General features: G+C 46.0%; 1 protein-coding gene across 6 annotated transcripts in view; it reads right to left on the reverse strand.

Moving 5' to 3' along the window:
* The window catches only part of CSGALNACT1 (chondroitin sulfate N-acetylgalactosaminyltransferase 1), a 420793-nt gene that overhangs the window by 314782 nt on the left and 80105 nt on the right, over positions 1-25906 (reverse strand). The window lies entirely within an intron of this gene.

The following is a 25906-nucleotide window of genomic DNA, read 5'->3' on the forward strand; positions in this document are numbered from 1 at the left end:
ATACCAGACAAGAAGCACAGCGCAAGCACACACCTCATGAGCAAAGCTACAATTGGCAGCAATCAAAGGCAGAGAGCTGGTTAAATAGACAGCTAATTACTCTGGACAAGAGACACTTGGTTGAAGCCCCGGCACACCCTGGTCCTGATTGGAGGCTAAACCTTCACTCCAGATACTGACAGCTCAGCACACCCCAGCATCTGATTGGACGGCTGAGCTGTCCATCACCATACTGACAGTTTAGCACGCCCCATTCCTAGATTGGACGGCAGAACTGTCATTCACTGTGTCCAGACACTCGGGAGGAATTGTGAGACTTTACACTGACTGGACAGTGCCTCAAAAGGCAGACACCCATAGTGGCTATAGGCTAATATTACATGCAAACTCCATGGGCTGTCATATGTATGATTTCTTATTTTTAAGGAGTTGTCTGAGAATGGAATGAAAGAGTATACTGTTTTTCTAGAAACATCAACATTCTTGGCTTTTGGTTGCGCCAGGTATTACAGCTCACACAACCCATAGACGAGAATAAAGACATTTTAGAAAAAAATCATGAATCATGTTTGTACCAATAGCTAATCATATTGCTAAAGTTGTATGGCTTATCAACGATAAATTGTGGTGTTTAGAGGCTCTGAGTGCAGGTAAGGATGTGTTCACATATAGACAATCCAGTATCCCTGTAACCCTTCAATTTTGTTATTTTAACCAGACTCGAGATTGAATCCAAGTAGAAGAAAGACTGTATTCTTTATGCTTCTAAGATTTGAGGTTTACTGAGGAAATGGGCAGGTATACCAGAAAAAAACGTAAAGCATAGTAATGAATACTTATTACACACACCAAACATTCCACAGAGATGAAAACTGCACTAAAATGCGATATTAGTCTAAGGTTACATCCACATGTGACGTAAAAAATCCCTTGTAGATTTTATTGCTGATTTTTTTCATGGATCTGTGCCTAAATCTGCATTTATTGCCAGCACATTTTGTTGTGGGTTTTCCAGGATACCACCCTATGCATTGCAGAAAGTCATGCAGAAAGAAGTTACATAATTTAGTTTTAAAATCCACATAGAAATTTTTCTGGATTACATTTGTTGAATCTCACACATTAGTAGGAGAAGAACTAGTTGTACAAAGGACTGAACATACTGTTCCAGTCATATTCATATCCAAAAAACATTGGAGACAGTGGTGGCATGTTAGACATCACTTAGGCCAGTGATTAGCTGCAGTGGTCACATGATTGCCCCGAATAGGGGGTCAGGCATTCCTCACATGTATTAAAGCTGTCAAACAGTCGCAAATCATGCACACTGAGTGACTCAAGCATAACATTCGAGCACGCCGAAGATACTCGGAAACCACCCGAGCATGCTCTTAAATCTTGAGTAACGAGCATGCTCGCTCATCACTAATCAGTAGGCAAGTCTATATCATTTGTTTTTAAAATGGAGCTGTACTTTAAACAAACATTGCATAAATCAATAGTACAGGCGATTATAAGAAACTTTAATGTATTTTATCAGAGAAATCAGCTTCCTTCCCCACTTAAACACTTTTCCCCCACCTTCCTGAATTCACCATTTACTGTGAAAAAGCAGCTCAAGTCCATCTTGCTCAGAGGAGATGGACTGCAGGTGTCATGTCACACAGCCCATTATCCTCTATGGAGACTATGAGGAGAAGGAGTGAGGAGCAGGGAATGGAGCAATTAGAGGCTAACAGAAAACCATCATGCAGTGCTCTGTAACAAGTGTTTTACTTCACATCAGAGCTTGATTCAAATCACATCAGCTCAGCTCTGCTGTATAATGTCCTCCATGTTGCTGCAGCTTGTGTTTGTGAGCTAAAAAGTGAATGAGGAGCAGGGATTCCAGTCTGTGTGAAGCTAACTGTGGAATAATTCACTGCAGTTTGTCTTGTCCCCCAGCAAACAGTGGATTTATTACATGCAGAGGGGAAAACTGGTGAGAATGCATGAGATAAGTCACATAAAGGCCAGAAATTATGGGATTCCTCATGTACACACACAAGACATCTTATTCTTAAAAGGTACTTGAAAGCACATTTACCTTTAAACCATAAAAAAGGTAGACAACCTTTTAATAGTAAATCTGATTATAAACCTTTTTTTCTAATCAGCTCAATTTTCCATACTATCTGTTATTCTAGTGAAAGTCTACAAATGAAAAGGAATTTGACGGTACACCCATTGTATGAAAGCAGCATAACCATTTGCATTATCTGGTGACTGTATTAGAGCTGTAAATCTGGACTGTAAGTGAATGAAAAAAAATCGAAGCAATCGTTACAGCTTTGCAGACTTGCCAAGGTGTTTTCTGTTCATTCAATAAATTTAAATAGCTAAAGTTTATATTTTTAATTGTATTCCTGCCTTGCTGTGGCAGAAAAATGAGCTCACCTTAACCTTCATAAATCACAGGCCAACAAATATAGAAAAGTCACTGAGGCTAACTGCAGCCGCAATGACCAAATGCATGGTTAAATCATGGCTTTGTTCCCCTGCTCAAGTAAATACCGTAATTTTGTGACAAAGCCATTTATTGTGGTGCCTCTACGTGATAACAGATGCTCAGCTGCAAATTGTAAACAGATAAAACTTGTAATTCTATGAACTGACGGGAGTTAAATTAACATACATTTTATATTGCTGACATCAGTGAGAAAACACCGAAATGTAAATTCAAACACTGCTTGAAAGAAGAAAGATATTTCAATGGAAAATGAGCAAATTGATAATAAATAAGACAAAATCAGGTGAAAAACAACATTTATTTTGGCTAACAAGTCCAAGTCCAATGAGGAATTTGTCAGGTACTAAATAAAACCCACCAATTTACTGTTCAAAATGATCAATGACCTTTTTAATTAAATGACCATTTGAATGTTTCTTAAAGGGTATCTCTCAGTAGGATCACCCATTTTAAGCCGTTTATATGGGCATGTAGGTCATAGGAAGCTGAATAAAATGATACATTAATATCTGTGATTCGATGTCTTATTCCAGAGATATCCAAGTTTTTCTTATGTGTAAATAAGCTGTTCAGCACTATGGGCGGGACATAGATCTCCCTGAGAATCTGACTCAGAAAGAGGGCATTACCAGGGTGAGACATGTAGATCGGGAGAACAGACTGTCAGCCATTACATGTTACAAACTTGTAAGGGACAGGAAACAAGAGTCATTGTATGTAGTACATTTTCTATATGGGATATAGTGAGCAATGGGGTCCTGCAAGGTTCTATGCTAAAACCAATTCTTTTTAATCTCTTTATTACTGACCTTGTGGATGGGATTGAGAGTAATGTGTCAGTCTTTGCTGATGGCACCAAACTATATAAGATGTTAAAAACTGACCTTGACTGTACAATATTACAAAAGGATCTAGATAAAATGTCCGAATGGTCAAACACTTGACAGATGAGGTTTAATGTAGATAAATGTAGAGTAATTCACCTAGAGCAGAGGAATCCTATTGCTGCATATACATCAAATGTAAACATACCAGGGACTACAGAACAGGAGAGGGACTTGGGTATTCTGGTTACAAGTCAGTTGAGCAGCAGTACTCAATGTCAGGCAGCAGCCGCAAAAGCAAACAAGATTTTGGGGTAGATAAAAAGAGAGAGTGAAAACTCTTGTAATGCAAATGTACTATTAGCCCTCTCACTCGTAGAACCATGAGAAGGCCTTTCATATAATGAGAGGTTAGAAAAGTTGGGCTGGTTTAGCTCACAAAAGAAAAGCCTCAGAGGAGATCTCATTGATATGTATAAATACATTTGTGGTCAATACAAATGACTGGCACATGACTTATACCTTCCAAGGGCCTTACAAATATCCTGGGGACATTTGTTACATGTGGAGGAAAGACGATTCCGACAGCTAAATCGGAAAGGGTTCTTTACTGTTAGAGCAGTCAGACTGTGGAATGCCCTACCGCAAGAGGTAGTAATGGCAGATACTATACCGACATTTAATAAAGGACTGGATGCTTTTCCCACAACAAATGGCATTATGGTTTATAAATAATCTGTCTTTTTTCAACCTACAGTGGGTACGAAAAGTATTCAGACCCCTTTAAATTTTTCACTCTTTGTTTCATTGCAGCCATTTGGTAAATTCTAAAAAGCTCATTTTTTTTCTCATTAAAGTACACTCTGCACCCCATCTTAACTGAAAAAAAAAACAGAAATGTGGAAATGTTTGCAAATTTATTAAAAAAGAAAAACTGAAATATCACATGGTCATAAGTATTCAGACCCTTTGCTCAGACACTCATTTAAGTCACATGCTGTCCATTTCCTTGTGATCCTCCTTGAGATGGTTCTACTCCTTCATTGGAGTCCAGCTGTGATTAATTAAACTGATAGGACTTGATTTGGAAAGGCACACACCTGTCTATATAAGACCTCACAGCTCACAATGCATGTCAGACCAAATGAGAATCATGAGCTCAAAGGAACTGCCCAAGGAGCTCAGAGACAGAATTGTGGCAAGGCCCAGATCTGGCCAAGGTTACAAAAGAATTTCTGCATTACTCAAGGTTCCTAAGAGCACAGTGGCCTCCATAATCCTTAAATGGAAGAAGTTTGGGACCACCAGAAGTCTTCCTAGACCTGGCCATCCAGGCAAACTGAGCAATCGTGGGAGAAGAGACTTGGTAAAAGAGGTGTTGCTGAGCTCCAGAGATGCAGTAGGGAGATGGGAGAAAGTTCCACACAGTCAACTATCACTGCAGCCCTCCACCAGTTGGGCCTTTATGGCAGAGTGGCCTCTCCTGAGTGCAAGACATATGAAAGCCTGCATAGAGTTTGCTCAAAAACACATGACAGACTCCCAGACTATGACAAATAAGATTCTTTGGTCCCCTGGTCCGGCACGGTTATTGGCTGCAGCCAATCAATTAGCTTAGCGGCTCTGATAGCAGCATTACATTATCATGGGCAGAGCCAATGAGCTCAGTGTTTGACTGCCATGATGTCAGTGCTCCAGCCAAATAATAGACACCGGGGGCAACAGCATATACTTAGCACTGGAACTGTGGACAGTATGGCAGTGGTCACTAAACTGTTGACAGCTGTGCCATTCAGCTCTGACGCTGTTCACATCTGGCTTCGGCCGGAGCTGAAAACTGCTGTTTGGTAGGGTTGCAGGGTGTTAAACCCCCAACGAATTGATATTGATGACTTATCCTAAAGACAGGACTTTAATAACAGCCTTTTAGATTTGGAGGACATCAGAGAGAGGCAAAGTCCCTTAAAATATGCCAGATCCAAAGACATTTTTATTGAGCTATTGAGCTGAAAATGCGCCAACTACTGCAGAGTTTTCATGGGCTGCATTTCAAGTTGTCTTTTAAAGCATTTATAACAGTTGAGCAAGGTTAGGGAAGACACATTCTGGAAAACTTGTCTTCACAATTTGAAAACAATTTGAAACACTATTATTTCACTTTTTGTCTTGTCGTTATATTCAGTAAGAATTGTGTTTTTTTTTATTTTTTATTTTACTGGATCGCCATATGCTGGAAACCTCACACATTAAAGGGGTTTTCTAGGAAAAATAAAGGTAAACTACTTTTAACTACTCTAAACAGGCATAGGAGCATTAATGCAGCTATGAAAGACCCTGGAATATGTTGTGTTTTCTCAAGGTGACACCTGTCTAAAGGTGACTTGAAAGTGGAATATTCAGGAATCAACTTGTCATAGTCATAACATTTTCACAGGACAAAACGATGCCATTCATAGCTTTCCAATATACACAAACTTGTAACAGACTCAACAATCCCAACTGCCAAGTGAAACACAAATAAATCCCGAATAAATATAGGAAATCTACTCTAAAGGATATCAGCATAATTTATCTAATTATATTCCAGGAGCTTAATTAATCAGTACTTGATAAAAGATCTCTAACTTAGTGGTTGCCTACAGAAAAAAAAAGTACAACTCAAATATATGCACATTTGGCAAAAATTCTGTCTACTATTTTTGGATTTATTTGGAGCATTCCTTGCTGTATATTCTGAACATACACAACAAACACAATGTTTACAAAGACCAAGGGGCGAGTCCGTGGCAATATTTTTGCACATGAATTTTGCAGCGTTTAACATTTTCATGCTAATTTGAAGCAGCTTCAACAAAGTAGGTGGTGCTGGGAAGGAGCCAAAATGGGATGAGTGAGTAATGGCTAGGCCTGCCTGCCGAATTCAGCAAACGTGCTGGCATTTCTTAGGGATGCTACTTCAGTCCCCACTGAAAAGATGTCTAATTCATTAAATTGTGTGCACCTTTTAATTCAATGCTTCATACTCCAGCGATCCCTTCATTAAGACTAGCATGCAACACGAGTCTTAATGAATTTGTTATGACTGTATAAGCACACTCACACAGGTTACATACAAACCAGGAGAGACAAATACCTAAATCCAACAGGTCCCTGTTCAGACTAGGAAAGTCCATAATCTGACCTTGATTTGTCCATGCTTGACCGCAGAGGTTGGCACCCTAAGTATACACAATGGTACCCCCACTCAACATCGACTTACCTTGAATGTCCTTAACTGCACCCTCTATATACAGTGGGAAAAAATATTTAGCCAGCCACCAATTGAGCAAGTTCTCCCACTTAAAAAGATGAGAGAGGCCTGTAATTGACATCATAGGAACTTTTGTAATTGACCAAATACTTATTTTCCACCAAAATTTGAAAAAAATTCCTTACAAATCAGACAATGTGATTTTCAGGATTTGTTTTCTCATTTTGTCTCTCATAGTTGAGGTCTACCTATGATGTCAATTACAGGCCTCTCTCATCTTTTTAAGTGGGAGAACTTGCACAATTAGTGGCTGACTAAATACTTTTTTCTCCACTGTATACAATGTGCAACACTAAAACAATAATAACTATGAAGTGAAATACACAAAAGGCTGAGGAAAGGGCAACAGGTCTATGAACGTGTTCACACAGACACACAGGAAAAATGGAAGAAAATAAGAACAACCACACAACAAACGGAATACATGCAAAATCTCCCAGACCCCAAATGTAAAAGAAAGGAAAGGGTACTGGGGAGGAAGATACACAAACAAACCTTAGGAAAAGCAACAGAGATAAACCAGGTAAGATAATTCCTAGCAGAAAGGTCGATCTCCGAACATCATCTGTCTTGAAATATAGCCAGCAAAGAAGGCAGGTGCCAGGTGAATATAAGTAGCATCTCCCAAGAAGTGATAGGATAGAACCAAATTGGGAAGTGAGAGACACCTGAATAGAAGCAAACCAGAGAAGGGAAAGAAAGTACAAAAGAAAAATTAGCAGTTGTGCAAGAATGACAGTGTTGACTGTTTACATCGATGGGGGCATTCTGTATAGTAGTGGACAACCTCTTTAATATATAATGTGAGTAGTGCATAGTGCAGGGTAAGCACAGGATTCAATTAGGGATAAGATAAGTACTGTTTATATAGTAAGTGGTTAGTTAGTCTATAGGGTATGACATAGTTAATAATAGTACTAGCCCATTTCTTGGGAACTAGTATTAATAAATGGTGGGCACTTCCTGATAGTAAGGGAGATAAAGAAGTGCATTGACAAGTTCAAGTTCAAGTCCAGTGGGCTGCTAGGATCAGAATTTGTCTACCATTCAAGGCAGTGGGACGCCATACTGGAGCGTACTGAGCATACTCTCCTGTTGTGCCCGGAGCCCAAGGTCTGACATAGGGGATGCCAGGCACATTGTGTCCTTTGGCATACAAGGGAAGATGGACAGGAGCCCGCCAACAGGGAATGTAATGGGTCCCGGGTGCACTGCCAAGTGGGAAGGGGCTAACAGAGCCAGTGGGCAAAGGGATGCTACTTTGAAGAACCTAGAATATGTAGCGTCGGCGTCCCTGCCTCCTGCTAGGCAGGGACGCCGTTCCCCTCACCTCTCCGCTCCGTGCCCAGCGTCTTCCTCCCGCTCTGCTGGCAGCGCGCGCTGCTTCCCGGCCTCTGTGCTTAGGGCGTGCGCGCGCTCCACCTCTCTTAAAGGGGCCGCGCGCGCCGTCCTAAGGAGTCCCCGGCCAATGGCCGGAGGACCTCACCATATATAAGGCACCTCCTCCAAAATGGAGGTGCCCGAGCAATGTTGTTGCAAAGCCTTTCAACTCTGCTTCAGCCCTCAGGTCCCGTTACCAGTTACCTGCCAGATTCCTGCTTGATACCTGCCTGATATCTGCTTACCTGCTTGCTATCCTGTGGTCCGACAGTCTGCCTACCAGCTCCTGCCAGTCTGTCTATGGATCAGTCCGCCTGCGGACCAGGAAGTACCTGCCAGATACCTGCCTGCTAGCCTACCTGGAGGCTCTGCCGTCACTTGCTGTGACCACCTGCTTGTCCAGAGACTCTTGCCCGCTCACCTGGGAGCGCTCACCTGCTACCTGCCTGCTAGCCTACCTGGAGGCTCTGCCGTCACTTGCTGTGACCACCTGCTTGTCCAGAGACTCTTGCCCGCTCACCTGCTACCTGCCTGCTAGCCTACCTGGAGGCTCTGCCGTCACTTGCCGTGACCACCTGCCTGTCCAGAGACTCTTGCCCGCTCACCTGGGAGCGCTCACCTGCTACCTGCCTGCTAGCCTACCTGGAGGCTCTGCCGTCACTTGCCGTGACCACCTGCCTGTCCAGAGACTCTTGCCCGCTCACCTGGGAGCGCTCACCTGCTACCTGCCTGCTAGCCTACCTGGAGGCTCTGCCGTCACTTGCCGTGACCACCTGCCTGTCCAGAGACTCTTGCCCGCTCACCTGGGAGCGCTCACCTGCTACCTGCCTGCTAGCCTCGTCTAGAGACTCCTACCCTGCTGTCACTTGCCCTGACCACCTGCCCGTCTAGAGACTCTTACCCTGCTGTCTTGCCGTGACCACCTGCCCGTCTAGAGACTCTTACCCTGCTGTCACTTGCCGTGACCACCCGCCTGTCAAGAGACTGTCCCCGTCACTTGCCGTGACTTCCTGCCCTTCTACCCAGAGACTGTCCCTGTCACTTGCCGTGACTACCTGCCCGCCTTCCCTGGGAGCCACCCACTTCCTTACAAGGACTGCCCCTTTGTATAGTTGCTCAGAGGTTCCACCTCCCAGACCCGTTACAGAATATAAGATATATTTTCAGCTGTTTCACACTTTTTTGTTAAGTATATAATTCCACATGTGTTAATTCATAGTTTTGATGCCTTCAGTGTGAATGTACAATTTTCATAGTCATGAAAATACAGAAAAATCTTTAAATGCGAAGGTGTGTCCAAACTTTTGGTCTGTACTGTATATATATAGATAGATATATATACACACACATGACTATTGTTTCTCAGAAAGAACATAACTTTGTTCCTTAGCTGCTCATACTGTAGATCCGTATCTCCTAATGCACAGGACCAGCGCTGTTCACACTGCCAATATAAACTATAATCACAGTTGTCTGATTCTTTAGCCTGCTGACTTTATTTTCTCTACTGAAAGGTTTCTAAGCAATAATTAGTTGACTAATTGTTGGTTACTGTTAAGAAAGACACTATTATCCTGGACGTACTTTACTGTCTCAGGGTACCAATCCACAAAGAACACAGACATCTACTTTTTGTACTTTTCTAATCTATTCTTTGGATAATTGGATGAAAGCCCGTGTTACAGTAGAATGCACACAACACTTTATACTGATATAGTGCTCTATGACACACAGTATGCAAAAAGTATTTGATTGATGGGATATTGTAAATGCATGGCTTCAAGGTAAAAACCATTCCAAAATACTAGAATATCATAGCTCCAAACTCATTGACAGAAGTTGTTCTAACTATACACATAGAAAGTGTACATAACAGCTATATGGCTTGTCAAAATGTCATAATCATTTTTTTATTTTATCACACAGTTGCTACTGACAGACTGTCAAAAGTAAATTCTCCCACAGCTTCTCAGCTCTATTATAGCATAGTTAACGGCATAGCTGCTGGCAATTTATTGGCGCATTAAATACTGACTGAAACACCCATTTATGGGTGGGGTTTGTGTATAGCGCACTCCTTTCGACCTGGGATGACGCTAATTTAAAAAAAACAGGAACAGTCCCTGCAAAGTCAGGACAGTTGGCATTAATGTTATAGAGGCAATTATCCTAAGAGTGTGGTTCCACTGCTAAAAGTAATTGTATATGTCTGGCTCATTTGTGCAGGCTCAAATTCCACTTCGGACGCTGCTTATTTTTGGATTATGACCAATGAGGAATGCAGCACTCTTTCAGATTTAATCTATAGTTTAATTATTTTTATTCTATTCCGTCTCCATTTCATGTCTTATATTTGTGCTTTTTCTATTATTGGGTGTATAAAGTACAACGTGTTTTCACTAACTTATTGCCCCTGACAAAGCCACTGTGTATGGCGAAACGCACTGGGTGCTCATCCCATCTGTTCCTTTTCCAAGCCTGGTTGTTACATGATCATTTAATCTTTTCCTTTTCAGGGGTTGATGTCACATCTCCTTATCTTATTTTATTTTACCAACTGTCCACTCCTTGTAGGCTTGTATTTCTTGTCATATTACCGTATTACAATATTTATGTTTAAAACTATCAAAACAGATAAGAAAAAGAGAGGATAGAAACAGCATTGGCTGCCTTTAGCTTACTGTAGGATAAAATGACATCCTTAGATCTATTGTGAGTCCAAATCAAGACTCAAGCACGCAGTCACATTATGGATCCACATTGAACACTGCCCAATATATGTACACTGTACCTCCATGTACTGTACCTCCAATTTTAAATAAAGCCAATTAGAAGTTTTTTTCTCTACCTATGGAAACATTATAAGTTTCTAAATCTAAGGGGTACTATAAAAAGTTAGTAAAAGCAATATTTAAATACAGTAGCATTATTTAAAGGGAATCTGTCACCAGGTTTTACTAAGTAATCTGAAAAGCAGCATAATATAGACAGAGATTCTGATTCTAGCAATGTATCACTCATTGGGCTACTTGCTGTAGTTTTGATAATATCACTGTTTTATAAGCAGGAGAATATCACTAGAGCACTAGTAAACCTGCTGCCATGCTGTCCTCCATTTTCATGAGCTCTGTGTAAAGCCACCCACCACCTATTAGCAAGCGTTCTGCCTATGCACAATGTACACAGAAAGCTGCCAATTAATGGTTGAGGCAGGATTATATAGAGCTCAGCATTCAGACACTTGGTAGATCTGTAAAAGAAACCAATTCATTTAATCAAAACGGCATCAAGCAGCCCAGTAAATGAGACATCACTGGAATCAGGGTCTCTGATCCTACATCATGCTGCTCTCAGATGTGGTAGCAAAACCCTGGTGACATCTTATTTAAAAAAAAACACATTCCAACTGAAAATTTGTTATATTTGACTTTGTCTACTTAATCATGGGTCAACTCCTTGATATTCTACCTTTACAAGGCATATAGTGTACTGACTTTGTGATGAGTTTGGACCCTCATAGTATATTTCCAAGAGAAGATAAACAGCCACAATGCTCATACCTGATTATTGGACTGTGTAAACAGGCCATCGATTACCCAATAAACAAGCAAAACACTTTTTTGACAGGTGATCAGATTGCTTATAGCAGCAACAAAAATCAGTGATAACATCATAATATATCGGGATCATCCCCACATTCTTGTATGGTTAAAACTCCCAACCGTCCCGTATTCAGCAGGACTGTCCTGTCACGTCTCATACTCACCTCTCCAACATCTTTGTAGCTCCTCCCTGTGAAGTGCATAAATTTAATTTATTCTCTTCACTCTCCATCAGGTCTCCAGGACCCAAACTCATTTGCAGGCACAGTCTTCCTTGTCAGTCAGCAGCTCTACCAATGAGCCACAGATCATAATGTTATACATAGGAGGTTTTAGTAATCTTGACCTCTAAATCTGGCTCCAGAAGCAAAGAATACAAGTACATTGGATACAGCAGTGTATTTCTTTGTACTTGTATTTTAAAGTGAAAAAGTCATATTATTGTTAAAAACTAAATGCTATAAAACTAAGATTTTTATTATAAGCAATTACAAAAGTGTAGCTTTTTTTTTTATGTGAGAGCCTCCCTGGGGTCTCAAACCCGCAACCCTCAACCCTCAACATCCCAGTTAGGAGCTGAACATACTGAGCTACAAGCTCCAGTGATGTCATCTGCAGAATTTTCCGTACTTTTTCTTTAATGAAAGAAAAACCCACAATGGTCACAGAAATAACTTGAATCTGATAAAAGTAATAATAAATTAAAAATCTATGAAAATGAACAAATGAAAGTCAGACATTGCTTTTCAACCCTGCTTCCACAGAATTTAAAAAAAATTAAACTCATGAAATAGGCCTGGACAGAAATGATGGTACCCCTGAAAATAATGTGACAAAAGGGACATGTTAAATCTAGTTGTGTCCACTAATTAGCATCACAGGTGTCTACAATCTTGTAATCAGTCAGTGGGCCTGTATATAGGGCTACAGATACTCACTGTGCTGTTTAGTGACATGGTGTGTACCACACTCAACATGGACTAGAGGAAGCAAAGGAAAGAGTTGTCTCAGGAGATTAGAAAGAAAATTATAGAAAAGCATGTTAAAGGTAAAGGTTATAAGACCAACTCCAAGCAGCTTGATGTTCATGTGACTACAGTTGCACATTTTATTTAGAAATTTAAGATCCATGGAACTGTAGCCAACCTCCCTGGACGTGGCCGCAGGAGGAAAATTGATGACAAATCAAAGAGACAGATAATACGAATGGTAACAAAAGAGCCCAGGAAAACTTCTAAAAAGATTAAAGGTGAACATCAAGCTCAAGGAACATCAGTGTCAGATCGCACCATCCGTCGTTGTTTGATCCAAAGTGGACTTCATGGGAGACGACCAAGGAGAACACCATTGTTGAAAAAAATCATAAAAAAGCCAGACTGGAATTTGCCAAACTACATGTTGACAAGCCACAAAGCTTCTGGGAGAATGTCCTATGGACAGATGAGACAAAAATGGAAGTTTTTGGCAAGGCACATCAGCTCTATATTCACAGAAAAATGAAGCACATCAAGAAAAGAACACTGTCCCTACTGTGAAACACGGAGGAGGCTCTGTTATGTTCTGGGGCTGCTTTGCTGCATCTGGCACAGGGTGTCTTGAATCTGTGTAGGGTACAATGAGATCTCAAGACTATCAAGGGATTCTAGAGAGAAATGTGCTGCCCAGTGTCAGAAAGCTAGGTCTCAGTCACAGGTCATGGGTCTTGCAAGGATAATGACCCAAAACACACAGCTAAAAACACCCAAGGATGGCTAAGAGGAAAACATTGGACTATTCTGAAGTGGCCTTCTATGAGCTCTGACCTAAATCCTATTGAGCATCTTTGGAAAGAGCTGAAACATGCTGTCTGGAAAAGGCAACCTTCAAACACGAAACAACTGGAGCAGTTTGCTCATGAGGAGTGGGCCAAAATACCTGTCAAGAGGCGCAGAAGTCTCATTGACAGTTACAGGAATCGTTTGATTGCAGTGATTGCCTCAAAAGGTTGTTCAATAAAATATTAAGTTAAGAGTACCATCATTTCTGTCCAGGCCTATTTCATGAGTATAATTTTCTTTAAAATTCTGTGGAAGCAGGGTTGAAAAGCAATGTCTGACTTTCATTTGTTCATTTTCATAGATTGTTAATTTATTATTACTTTTGTCAGATTCAAGTTATTTCTGTGACCATTGTGGGTTTTTCTTTCATTAAACGAGGGGTACCAACAATTTTGACCACGTGTGTATTTAGTGTCCCTGTAATCGTAACAATCCGCACATCACAGCGATCAAATTATTTACGGAGATCGGTAAATGGCGTGATTGATATTTTTTTTCTATTAAACTTTATTAAAAAATGTATTAAAAATGTATTAAAAACGTAACGCTGTGGCGTTTTTAACGCTTTTTAATAGTATAGAAAAGCTTTGATTCTAAGCTTAAAAATGCAACGCCGTTTTTTCTTCATGCGTTTTTTTTTTCCGAAGAATCCTTTAAGGAAAAAAACACTAAAACCGCAGAGTTCAGCAGTGTCTTCAGACCACAGAGGGAAGAGATTTCATGGAATCACATTTACTTTGCTTAGACATTTACACTGTGTTCACATGTAGGGTAAATTCTGCGTTTTTTCTGGGGTTTTTCACAGAAATTCTGCTCTGTTTAACTGTTCAAGCAAAGTAGATGTGATTTCATGAGAACTTCGCCCTCTGTGCATCTAAAGACGCCGCTGACCTGTGAGGTTTTGGTGATTTTTTTTTTTGCCTTCTATTTGGAGCCTAAAAAAACTCATGTAAAATACTGCAGTTACTTTATTAAGAATCAAAGCTTTTCTGTACTATAAAATGCACTTAAAAAACGCGGCTTCACATCTGCACCAAAAACGCATCAAGTAAGGGGGAAAGGGCCTAAAAAAATGCAGCAATAATTAGAGAAGATTGTTATTGTGTAGTTTGGTGCGGATTCTGCAGAAAATAAAAAATACAGTATTTCTGCACCGTGTGAACATGGCCTTACAGACACAAAAAAGCCAGATGTCATATAGCGAAGCTACTTAAAGATGAGAAAATTCTGGCGGCTCCGACTGTGAATGAAGGAACAAAAAATAATCTACAGGTCCCAACTAGAGATGAGCAGGGCACACAGATGACGTTGCGCTGCCCCGGGTGATCAAAAGCCGCGCCGGTGACGCTGGATGGCTAGAGATTCGCGGCCTCTTGTCCAGCCGATCTGATCTGGACGCTGGACCAGAGACCTGTGAATCCATCCTCTCATCTCTAGTCCCAACTGTCCTGGATACAGTGGACAGTCCTGGATTTGGGTCTACGCCCTGCAGTCTCGGGTGTCTGCTGAATATCCCTTACTACCAGCACCCCTCTGACAACTCCTCCTGCTAGGGGAGAAAGAAATGGTAAATGGGCATGGATTGGGTTGTGGCAAGGGCGTGGCCAAAATTTTCTGCGGCAAGCACCCCTCTTTCTATTATTCAAAAGTTGGGAGGTATGAATGTATGAGGATCGTCTCCATACAGGCCGCTAAATAAGCACCAATGGACTTGTACAATGCTGCCTGAAAGTTTGCAAAACCTTCAGATTTTTCCATATTTCTGCATAAATTTGACCTAAAACTATATCACATTTTAATACAGGTCCTAAAAAGTAGATAAAGAGAACCAAATCAAACAAATGAGTCCAAAATTTTAGGATTTTTCATTTTCAAATGAGCAAAATGATCCAATACCATATGTCTGTGAGTGGCAATAGTATGTGAACCTTTGGTTTCAGTATCTGGTGTGCAGCAATAACAGCATCTTAAGGTTTCAGGTAATTGTTGATTAGTCCATCTCATCGGCTTGGAGGAATTTTAGCCCATTCCTCACTACAAAACAGCTTCAACTCTGATTCGATGATGGGTTTTCTCTTGCAAACTGCTTACTTCAGATCCTTCAACAACATTTCTATAGGATAAAGGTCAGGTCGTTTTTACAACAGTCCCAAAGTGTCTGGAACATTGGTAGGTCGAGGTTTGCCCACCTGGCAAATTTATAATAATTTATTCCACTTTAGTGGTATAAATTACTGAGTATAGTAACATTTCTGACGGAGGTACGCGGCAGTTGTAAGATGTGCCTAATTCATGAAAAGGCATGGTCCTCTTAATGAATTAGGCACATCTTACTTCAGCGCTGCTTTCATTAAAGAAGCACTCCCATCAAAGTTTTTATCCTCTTAATATATTGCAATCATTATATTATAAAGCACTGTGTACTTACAATTGCTCATTTCACCCAAACTATTCACCAATGTTTTGTCGGATCGCACTCAGACTTTTTATAGTGCCCCCTTAGATTTTTATGGTTCCTTAGGTAGAGAAAAAATGTCTCTTTGGCTTTATTTAAAAATATTGGTACAGTACATGGAGGTACCTCATTGAGGCTCTCATAGACTTGCATTGAAAAGTGACTTCCGGCTCTCTCCAGCAAACCCTAGAGCAATCTGGCAGGTTGCAAACTGCAGGAGAATGACAGAAGCAGCAGCAGTGGAAGGTGAAGGGGTGGAGGTTAAGTATATGATGCGCCCCCTTGGCCGTGGGGTACTCGGCAGCCGGGCCTCTGTGGATGCCGGTATGGGGGATATCACGGTGGCTGGCCCGGTCCGTGACCCAGGGCGGTCAGTAAAAGAGGGGATAGTTATAAGGGATTTAAAGTGTTCGTGACGCCACCTGTGGAATGCGGCTAAGGGGTGCCGCCGCTGCGGAGCAGTCCTCTGCAGCTGGTGTTAAGGCAGCAGGGATGGTGTGGCTCTCTACAGGTAGAGCTAGCTCCAGGGCAGGGTGGGAGTGAAATGGATGGTGGTGCAGGAGAGATGGGACCCAGCCGGGTCAGAGGAAGAACAGACACACACACCGGGGCTAGTTTCAGTACCTTTACTGCCGATGGTAGGCAGGTACGGTCTGGGGTACTTGTAGGTGGTGTGCACTTCTGGTCTTGCTCCCCAGTGAGCGGGTGTAAGGCCTCCTTTCTGTATCTTCCTGGCTCTCTCCCTGGAGCTTCTGACCTGCCTGGAACAGGGTCTAGCTCCCTTGATGTTTCTCTCACCCGTATGCTTGGCGGTGAGGGTTTTCCCACTGGTTACCACGATCCCTGGACGCTGGAGCCTTCGTGGTACCTAGTCCTCTGAGTGTGCGCTATTCACGGGTGGACTGAGGGATATGAAATCCTCCTCAGTATGCCGGATTCCCTTCTGGGCATAGAGATCCCAATAGACTCGGGCCCGGTGCCCGGCTTGCATCAGGGGACGAACCCTCTGTGGTTCCTCTGTCCCTCATGGCTCTTCTCTTCTCCTTGCCTTCTAGCCCACTCTAGGCTCTCACTGGTCAGACTAGCCCGCAGCTTGGGCCTAGCCTGGCTTTCAGCCACACAGACTTCAGCTTGTCTGGTGCTGCAGCATCGTGTCACATAAACAGCTTCCCACTGACAGACTTCCTGAACTCCACCCCCAGTATATATATACCTGACAGGGCTCCATCTAGTGGACTTGGGTGGAGGTGTCTGCATGTATTGAGGCCACTGGGGAGAATCCCATCTGTGCAACACCAAGGAGTTCTGTGACAGCCTCCAGCTGCAGGGCGTCACATATAAGACTAGGGTTAAGGACCTTAGATTACATGCACCACTCCAGCGCTGCAATATAAAAAAACGCTGGAGTGGTGCTTTAATATTAATAGTCCTAATGTCTTAAAGGGTTATTCTCAAATATGTGGTCTTATAGTAATGTACACATATGGAAGGAAGGAAAAGTTGTGGAATTATGGAAATCATAGGATCAATAGACACATGTTAATGATATACAAATGATGAAAGAAATGAAACAAAATTTTAAAAACATCTAAATTTTTCAATATCAAGTATGGGTGACATACACAGATATATATGCACTTACACACCTTGACATGTTGGGGTGAGGCAGTGAGGTTATTAATGGTTGTCTGAGGAAAGTTCTGCTACACTGAAAGCACTTGAGCACACAAATCATCAAGATCCGCTGCTGGCAGTTCCCTTTAAAATGACTGACTATTAACATCCCAGTCCATAGATGATACAAGTCATGGAAGAACGTTTGGCCTATGCAGGCTGTTCACAGTAGCACAAGTGTGACACCCCAGGGGTCTGGTTGCCACAGTGATAGAGATATTACGTCTGAGAGCAGGTGGGAGGTCTCTTGGTCAGGGATCCTATGCATGCCACACCTCCTGCCCAGTCCTGGGAGGGGAAGAACTTCCCCTATATAAACCTAGGGCTGAGGCAGGGTTAGTGAGTAGAGAAGAAGTAGAGACAGAGAAAAGAAGCAAATATAGGAACAGAACATCAGGAGCTCTGTGGGAGCAGTGTTACAAGGAGTCAGGGGCTGGCAGCTGCAGAGCTCGCCCTGACTGAGAAGATTTCTTACCGGACCCGGAGTCCGAGGCTGTGGGGACTAACTATTACCCAGCAGCAGAAACCGACCGGCAGGGGATTGCAGGTCCCCTGGCCCAGAAACCCGAAGGCACGGTCACACGCGTGGGACCAGCACCGCCGTCGTGGAGCGGAAGCTACTAGAAGGCCCCGAGTCACCGGCCATACGGGTGAGCACCACACGGTACACTCAGGGACGTGGGCTACTTATACTCGCTTCTAGCAAGGTAGCCAGAAGAGTATCGTTAGTTTGGGAGGCCTACAACTCCGCCTGGCCAGGGGAGATCCCATCTGCTCAAGGACTGACCAGGCCCCAACCGCTAGCCAGTACTCCGGGAGGGTCTATCTTTGTCACCAGTAAAGACCCTGAACTACACCGCATAGTCTCTGAGTGGTTCCTGCTACCCCCATCATCCACGTCGGCTGCCCTGAGGCCATACCCCTCCCGTTGGGGGTTATACCATCTACGCTGCACTATCCTACCACCGGCCTCAGCGGTCTGCCCTGCAGCGGCAGCTCCATAGCTGCATTCAACGGGTGGCGTAGTCGTCCTACATCTACCGCTGATACAGCGCCACTTAGTCTGACTCCCTGGGCACGGACCGGGTCACCGCCACGAGACTACAACCCTCAACAGATCCGGCTCCGGGTAAGCTCCCGCCTGCGCAACGCAGCGCGACACAGGCCCAGGGGCGCGTCAACGTTTGGCGTAATCGATCAAGTTAACATCTACTGCCATAGACCGCCACTTAGTCTGACTCCCTGGGCACGGACCGGATCACCGCCACGAGACTACAACCCTAAAGAGATCCGGCTCCGGGTAAGCTCCCGCGTGCGCAACGCAGCGCGACACAGGCCCAGGGGCGCGTCAACTTTTGGCGTAGTCGGCAGGATTTCGTGCCCGCAACCACCGGGTACTGCGTGCCTGAACAAGAGACTTTCAAACTCACCTGTGGTGAAGATTCCCGCCATCCGGCGCCATTTTCAGCCTTCTTCCCGCCATCCGTGAAGATTCCTGCCATCCGGCGCCATTTTCAGCCTTCTTCCCGCCATCTGTGGAGTTTTCCCGCCGTTGTACGCCATCTTGAGGACGCCGCGCGGGAAAAAGAGGGGCGTGGACTCCGAAAAGCCCGCGAGAACTGAAGCCCCGCCTCACGTCCGGACGTTGCGTCAGGTCCTGGAAGGAGCCCAGCAGACGCCGACGTCACAGGAGCGCGACGGAAGGTCCTCAACCCTGACGATCCACTGCGGAGCCGCGGCCTACGGAAGAGGATCATCGCAAGGTAGGCCACGGTCCACTAGGGGGGAGAAGGATGTCGGATACGGAGGAGAGCTTCACCGCTCCAACCCCCGCCAGCGCCACCGCTGTTGCGGTCATGCCTTTCACCATGCACTATATCCCGGGGGCAGCCTGGCTACCCCAGTACTCAGGGGAGTCACATACCCTGCAGGACTTTAGAGAAAAGCTGGATAGCCTCTTCCAGGTGTACCCCCTCACAGAAGAGCAAAAAGTGAGCATCCTGGTGGCCCAATTAACCGGGGCAGCCCGAAGGGAGGTAAAGTCCTGGCCACCTGGGGGGAGGACTGTCGCAGGGATACTAACCCGGCTGAGGGACACCTTTGATACCCGCACCTCAGTCGAGATCAAGCTTAGATTCTACGAGTGCAAGCAGCGAGCACACGAGAGTATAAGGGACTATGCCCTGAACCTACAAGAGGCCCTGAGAGCCATTAAGCAGACCGACCCTGACGGCGTGGGAGACGAGGACAAGCTGTTGACTGAACAATTTATAGAGGGTTTATATTGCAATGCCCACCGAACCCAGTTGCGGGCAATGGCCTTACAGGACCCTCATCTGGGATTTGCACAGTTCAAGGACAGAGCCATCCGGGTGCTCCGAGAACCGGCACCAGGTGGCGTTGTGACCCACAGACGCCCCACTACCACTTACCACCAGGAGGCGGCACCCTTGTCGGCAGGGCCTGTGGGAGCTGATGCGCAGGCTTTGAACAATGACCCGGCTCCAGACCTGCACCATCAGGTCCAAGAGCTAGCTAAAAGCGTTGCCGCGCTAACCCGAACTGTGCAGTCTTTACAGGTTTCCACTCCAGGGAAGATCCAGCTGGCATCCGGACCGGAGGACATCCCGTGGCGTCGACCAAGGAGGACCCCACCGGCCAGAGGAAGACCCAGCGACCGATACGACGAGGACGGACGACCCATCTGCCGCCGCTGCAGTCAACCCGGACATATGGCAAGGTACTGTCCTTTAAACTGGCACAACCTGGGGGTAGAGGGCCAACCCCCAGGAAAAAGATCACCAGGCCCATCGAACTGGCGCGACAAATATGTGGGAGGACGTCCAGTCTTGCCTGTGGTACTGGATGGCATTCCTATGAGTGCCCTACTGGACACCGGGTCACAGGTCACCACCATCCCGTACGTGCTCTTCAAGCAGTACTGGAAGGACTCGGATATTACCCGCTACCCTGACGACGACTTGAGTATCATCGCCAGCAATGGTCAGCCCGTGCCACAGATCAGATTTAAAGAGGTGACCATTAAAATTGGTAGAGTTGAACTGGCAGCACAGGGACTGATCATTGTAGACATTGAAAAACACGGGAGTCACCCAAAGATAACTCTAGGAACTAATGTAATTGAAAATTGTCTTGCAGAGGTGATTTTCCTTTTACAGCAGGTTGCCAAGAACGCCAGCTCCGGCGAGCAGCGAGTGCTCCAAAAAGAGATCCGGGCACTGATGCGACGGCAACAGGTGGAACTCTCCGGCGGTGAGATTGGTAGCGTGAGAATGTGTGACCCTTTCCCTATTGCCATGCCCCCAAAAAGTGAAATGATGATTTGGTGCCGGGCAGCTATTGGTCTGAGAGGTAGAGATTACCAGGCAATGGTAGAACCCGTTTACTCAGACAGTAGGCCCACCATCTTGACAGCACGGGGGGTGGTTAATGTACGCCATGGGAGGGTGCCCGTTCGCATAATCAATATCGGGAAGAGGGAAGTGTACCTGCCCCGGTATGCCACGCTAGCCAAATTATATACCATTAACCAAAATGCTATACAATCTGTGGAACCCTTGCCTCCATCTCACCCGGAGGAAGGTAACGGCTCTAAGAAAACAATGGAGGACTGGTGTCAGCAACTACATTTGGGTACTGACTCCACTCCCTCACACCAGAAACAGGGAGTCTATCGGGTGGTTCAAGAGTACGAGAGAGTGTTTAGTAAACACCCGTTAGACTTCGGGCGAGTCAAGGGGGTAGAACACCACATCCCCACGGGAGACCATCCTCCCATAAAAGAGAGGTATCGACCCGTACCCCCTGCACACTACTAACACGCCAAGGGGATGCTTAGGGACATGAAGGAGGCTGGGGTGATCAGGGATAGCTGTAGCCCCTGGGCAGCTCCACTAGTCTTAGTCAAAAAGAAAGACAACACCATGAGGATGTGTGTAGATTACCGGAAAATTAACCGTATCACACACAAGGATGCGTACCCCTTACCAAGGATAGAGGAGTCTTTGGCTGCTTTAAGATCTGCTAACTTCTTCTCTACCTTGGATCTCACTAGCGGGTACTGGCAGGTTCCTGTAGCAGAGGCGGACCGGGAGAAGAACGCATTCACCACCCCGATGGGACTTAGCGAGTTTACCTGTATGCCGTTCGGACTCTGCAACGCACCGGGAACCTTCCAACGATTAATGGAGTGCTGTCTGGGCCACAGAAACTTCGAGACGGTCCTGTTGTACCTGGACGATGTCATCGTATATTCCAAGACTTATGAGGACCACCTGAAACACCTGGCGGAAGTGTTCGAAGCTCTGGCAAGCTACGGCTTAAAGGTAAAACCCTCCAAGTGTCACCTCTTGAAACCAAAGGTGCAGTACCTGGGACACGTGGTGAGCGCTGACGGAGTGGCTCCCGACCCTGATAAGATCACCGCAATTAAGGAATGGCCAAGTCCCTCCAGTGTAAAGGAAGTGCGGCAGTTCCTCGGGTTGGTAGGCTATTACCGCAGATTCATCCCCGGTTTCACCAAAAAGGCAGCTCCTATGCAGGACCTCCTGATAGGCCAGTCCCGGAAGGCCAAGAACCAGAAGCCACCCTTCAGATGGGAGAAGTTAGAAGAAGAGTCCTTCCGCCAGCTGAAGATGGCCCTCACGGGGGATGAAATCCTGGCGTACCCGGATTACAGCCAGCCCTTTATCCTCTACACCGATGCCAGTAACATCGGGCTAGGAGCCGTACTATCCCAGATCCAGCAGGGGAAAGAACGGGTAATTGCTTACGCCAGCCGAAAACTGCAACCCACCGAAAGAAACCCTGAGAATTACAGCTCATTTAAGCTAGAGTTCCTGGCAGTGGTGTGGGCAGTCACCGAACGCTTTAAGCACTACCTCGCTTCTTCCCGGTTCACCGTGTACACGGATAACAACCCGTTGACACACCTGGACACTGCAAGACTCGGTGCCCTAGAGCAGAGATGGATGGCCCGCTTGTCCAACTATGAGTTTACAATCAAATACCGGGCAGGACGCTCCAATACCAACGCAGACGCCCTGTCCAGGATGCCAAACCTACCGGACGTAGGAGAAGATTCAGAGGAACTGGAAGAAGTTGAGCTCCCCGCGTTCCACCGTCATGGGACTATCCAGTATTCCCACCGTGTAAGAAGTAAGCAAACCGCTACGTTCAACCCCTTACCTCATTTCAACTGGGTGGAGACGCAAGACAGTGACCCTGCCGTCCGTCTGGTAAAGGAGATGCTGACCCGGCCAGATGCACGCCTTGACCCAGACGCTCCGGAGGAAGCCAAGCAACTGTGGGCTGAGAAGAGTCGACTGTTCCTTTACAAGGGAAAGTTGTGCCGCAGAATGGTTAACTCCCGGACGCATGAACTAATCTGGCAAGTAGTGGTGCCAAGAAGAGACGCAGCTATGGTGATGGAGGCATACCACGACGGAGCTGGGCATTTCAGATGGAAGAAGCTGGAGTTCCTGCTGCGCGGGCGGTTCCATTGGGTAGGCATGAGAGGAACCATCGAGAGGTGGTGCAGAGACTGTGGCCCATGCAACTTAAGAAGGAGGGACCGTGCCAGCCAGAAGACTCCCCTGCGGTCCATCATCACCAGACAGCCGTTGGAACTGGTAGCCTTGGATCATGTAAAACTGACCCCAAGCAGAAGTGGCTACGTCTACGCGTTAACCATCGTGGATCACTACTCCCGGTTCTTGGTTGTCGTCCCCGTCAAGGACTTAACGGCTCACACAGCAGCTAGAGCCTTCCAGCAGCACTTCTGCCGTCCGCATGGATACCCGGAGCAGGTGCTGACGGACCAGGGGCCTGCCTTTGAAGCGGAGGTCTTCCAGGAGTTCTGCACCCTGTATGGATGCCGGAAGATAAGAACAACACCCTATCACCCGCAAACTAATGGACTTTGTGAGAAAATGAACCAGGTGGTGATAGATCTCCTGAAAACATTGCCCCTGGAGGAACGCAGTCTGTGGCCTGAGAAGCTGCCCGACCTGGTGGACCTATACAACCACATCCCTGTAGGTTCCACCAACTGTACCCCGGCTTACCTAATGAGGGCAAGACCTGGTAAGCTTCCTGTTGATCTGGAGATGGGAGTCCTGACACCCGAGGACACTTCACCAGAAGCAGACTGGGACACAGAGAGGCAGCAGCAGTACCGGAAAGTACAGGAGAGCGTGGAGCGAAGTCTCTGTCAAGCTAGGGAAAGACAAGAGAAAACTTACAACCAGTATGCTCCCGCTGTTCCCCTGGTGCCTGGAGAGCAGGTCTTGAAGAGGAAAAGACGGCTCCACAAGTTGGACGACCAGTGGGAGAAGGACCCGTACACCGTACTGCCCTCAAGCCACGACAACCCGAAGATCTGTACAATCAGTAAAGACGGAGGGGAAACCACAGCCATTGTATCCCGGGATCACCTAAAGAAGTGTCCCGAACAGCTACGGAACCCTGAAGAGGAACAAGAGGACCCTCGACCCGTAGAGGAAAGGGAAGATATGGTTAGTACTGTGCTCGGAGACTTCCCTCGGTCTTGGACTCAAGTCAATGGTGCTGTTGTGGTACCCGTCCTCACGTTCCTCCAACCAGCATCCCAAGTGCCTACGGAGACGCAGGTAGAACTGGAAGAACAGCCGGTCCAGGAGGCAGAAGACCCCACACAAGCAGACCAGGAGAATCAACCCTCTGCTTATAGTGAGCCTGCCATACCCCTAGTGAGCCAAAGAGTCCGTAGACGGCTGCCCAGTTTACCCTTGACAGCTCCTATACCCTGTAGCTCAGGACCAGTCAGCCAGCTCCGTAGGTCCACTAGGGTCACTAGAGGCCAGTTGCCCATACGGTGGAGGATCTAAAATGTTCAAGCTATTTTATTAATGTTTACCTGTTTATTGTTGCTTGTGTATAATTATGTGTTTCTAGTTATTTATAGGAGTCTTTGGTGGATTTACCGGGAATCCTTTGTGTATATAGTTGGAGCGTAACCCAGGACGGACTGAAAGACTGTTAAGGACTCGGGGCAGGACAGACCCCTACCTGGTTACGTCTCCCGGTGTTGGTGAAATGGACACCCTTGTTTTCTTCAAAACTGCACCCGGTTGCGGACACGCCGTAACCATCTTTATGTGTTTTTCTTATTGTATTATTATTGTTTATACCTTGTTATGTTTTTCTAAAAATATGTTTAGTCCCGGAGTACTAAATTTCACTAGGGGGGAATGTGACACCCCAGGGGTCTGGTTGCCACAGTGATAGAGATATTACGTCTGAGAGCAGGTGGGAGGTCTCTTGGTCAGGGATCCTATGCATGCCACACCTCCTGCCCAGTCCTGGGAGGGGAAGAACTTCCCCTATATAAACCTAGGGCTGAGGCAGGGTTAGTGAGTAGAGAAGAGGTAGAGACAGAGAAAAGAAGCAAATATAGGAACAGAACATCAGGAGCTCTGTGGGAGCAGTGTTACAAGGAGTCAGGGGCTGGCAGCTGCAGAGCTCGCCCTGACTGAGAAGATTTCTTACCGGACCCGGAGTCCGAGGCTGTGGGGACTAACTCCTACCCAGCAGCAGAAACCGACCGGCAGGGGATTGCAGGTCCCCTGGCCCAGAAACCCGAAGGCACGGTTACACGTGTGGGACCAGCACCGCCGTCGTGGAGCGGAAGCTACTAGAAGGCCCCGAGTCACCGGCCATACGGGTGAGCACCACACGGTACACTCAGGGACGTGGGCTACTTATACTCGCTTCTAGCAAGGTAGCCAGAAGAGTATCGTTAGTTTGGGAGGCCTACAACTCCGCCTGGCCAGGGGAGATCCCATCTGCTCAAGGACTGACCAGGCCCCAACCGCTAGCCAGTACTCCGGGAGGGTCTATCTTTGTCACCAGTAAAGACCCTGAACTACACCGCATAGTCTCTGAGTGGTTCCTGCTACCCCCATCATCCACGTCGGCTGCCCTGAGGCCATACCCCTCCCGTTGGGGGTTATACCATCTACGCTGCACTATCCTACCACCGGCCTCAGCGGTCTGCCCTGCAGCGGCAGCTCCATAGCTGCATTCAACGGGTGGCGTAGTCGTCCTACATCTACCGCTGATACAGCGCCACTTAGTCTGACTCCCGGGTCACCGCCACGAGACTACAACCCTCAACAGATCCGGCTCCGGGTAAGCTCCCGCCTGCGCAACGCAGCGCAACACAGGCCCAGGGGCGCGTCAACGTTTGGCGTAGTCGATGAAGTTAACATCTACTGCCATAGACCGCCACTTAGTCTGACTCCCTGGGCACGGACCGGATCACCGCCACGAGACT

Source organism: Phyllobates terribilis, unplaced genomic scaffold, assembly GCF_046119375.1.
Source record: "Phyllobates terribilis strain yellow unplaced genomic scaffold, ASM4611937v1 Scaffold_1__5_contigs__length_1240528914, whole genome shotgun sequence".
In the NCBI taxonomy this organism is placed as follows: Eukaryota; Metazoa; Chordata; class Amphibia; order Anura; family Dendrobatidae; genus Phyllobates; species Phyllobates terribilis.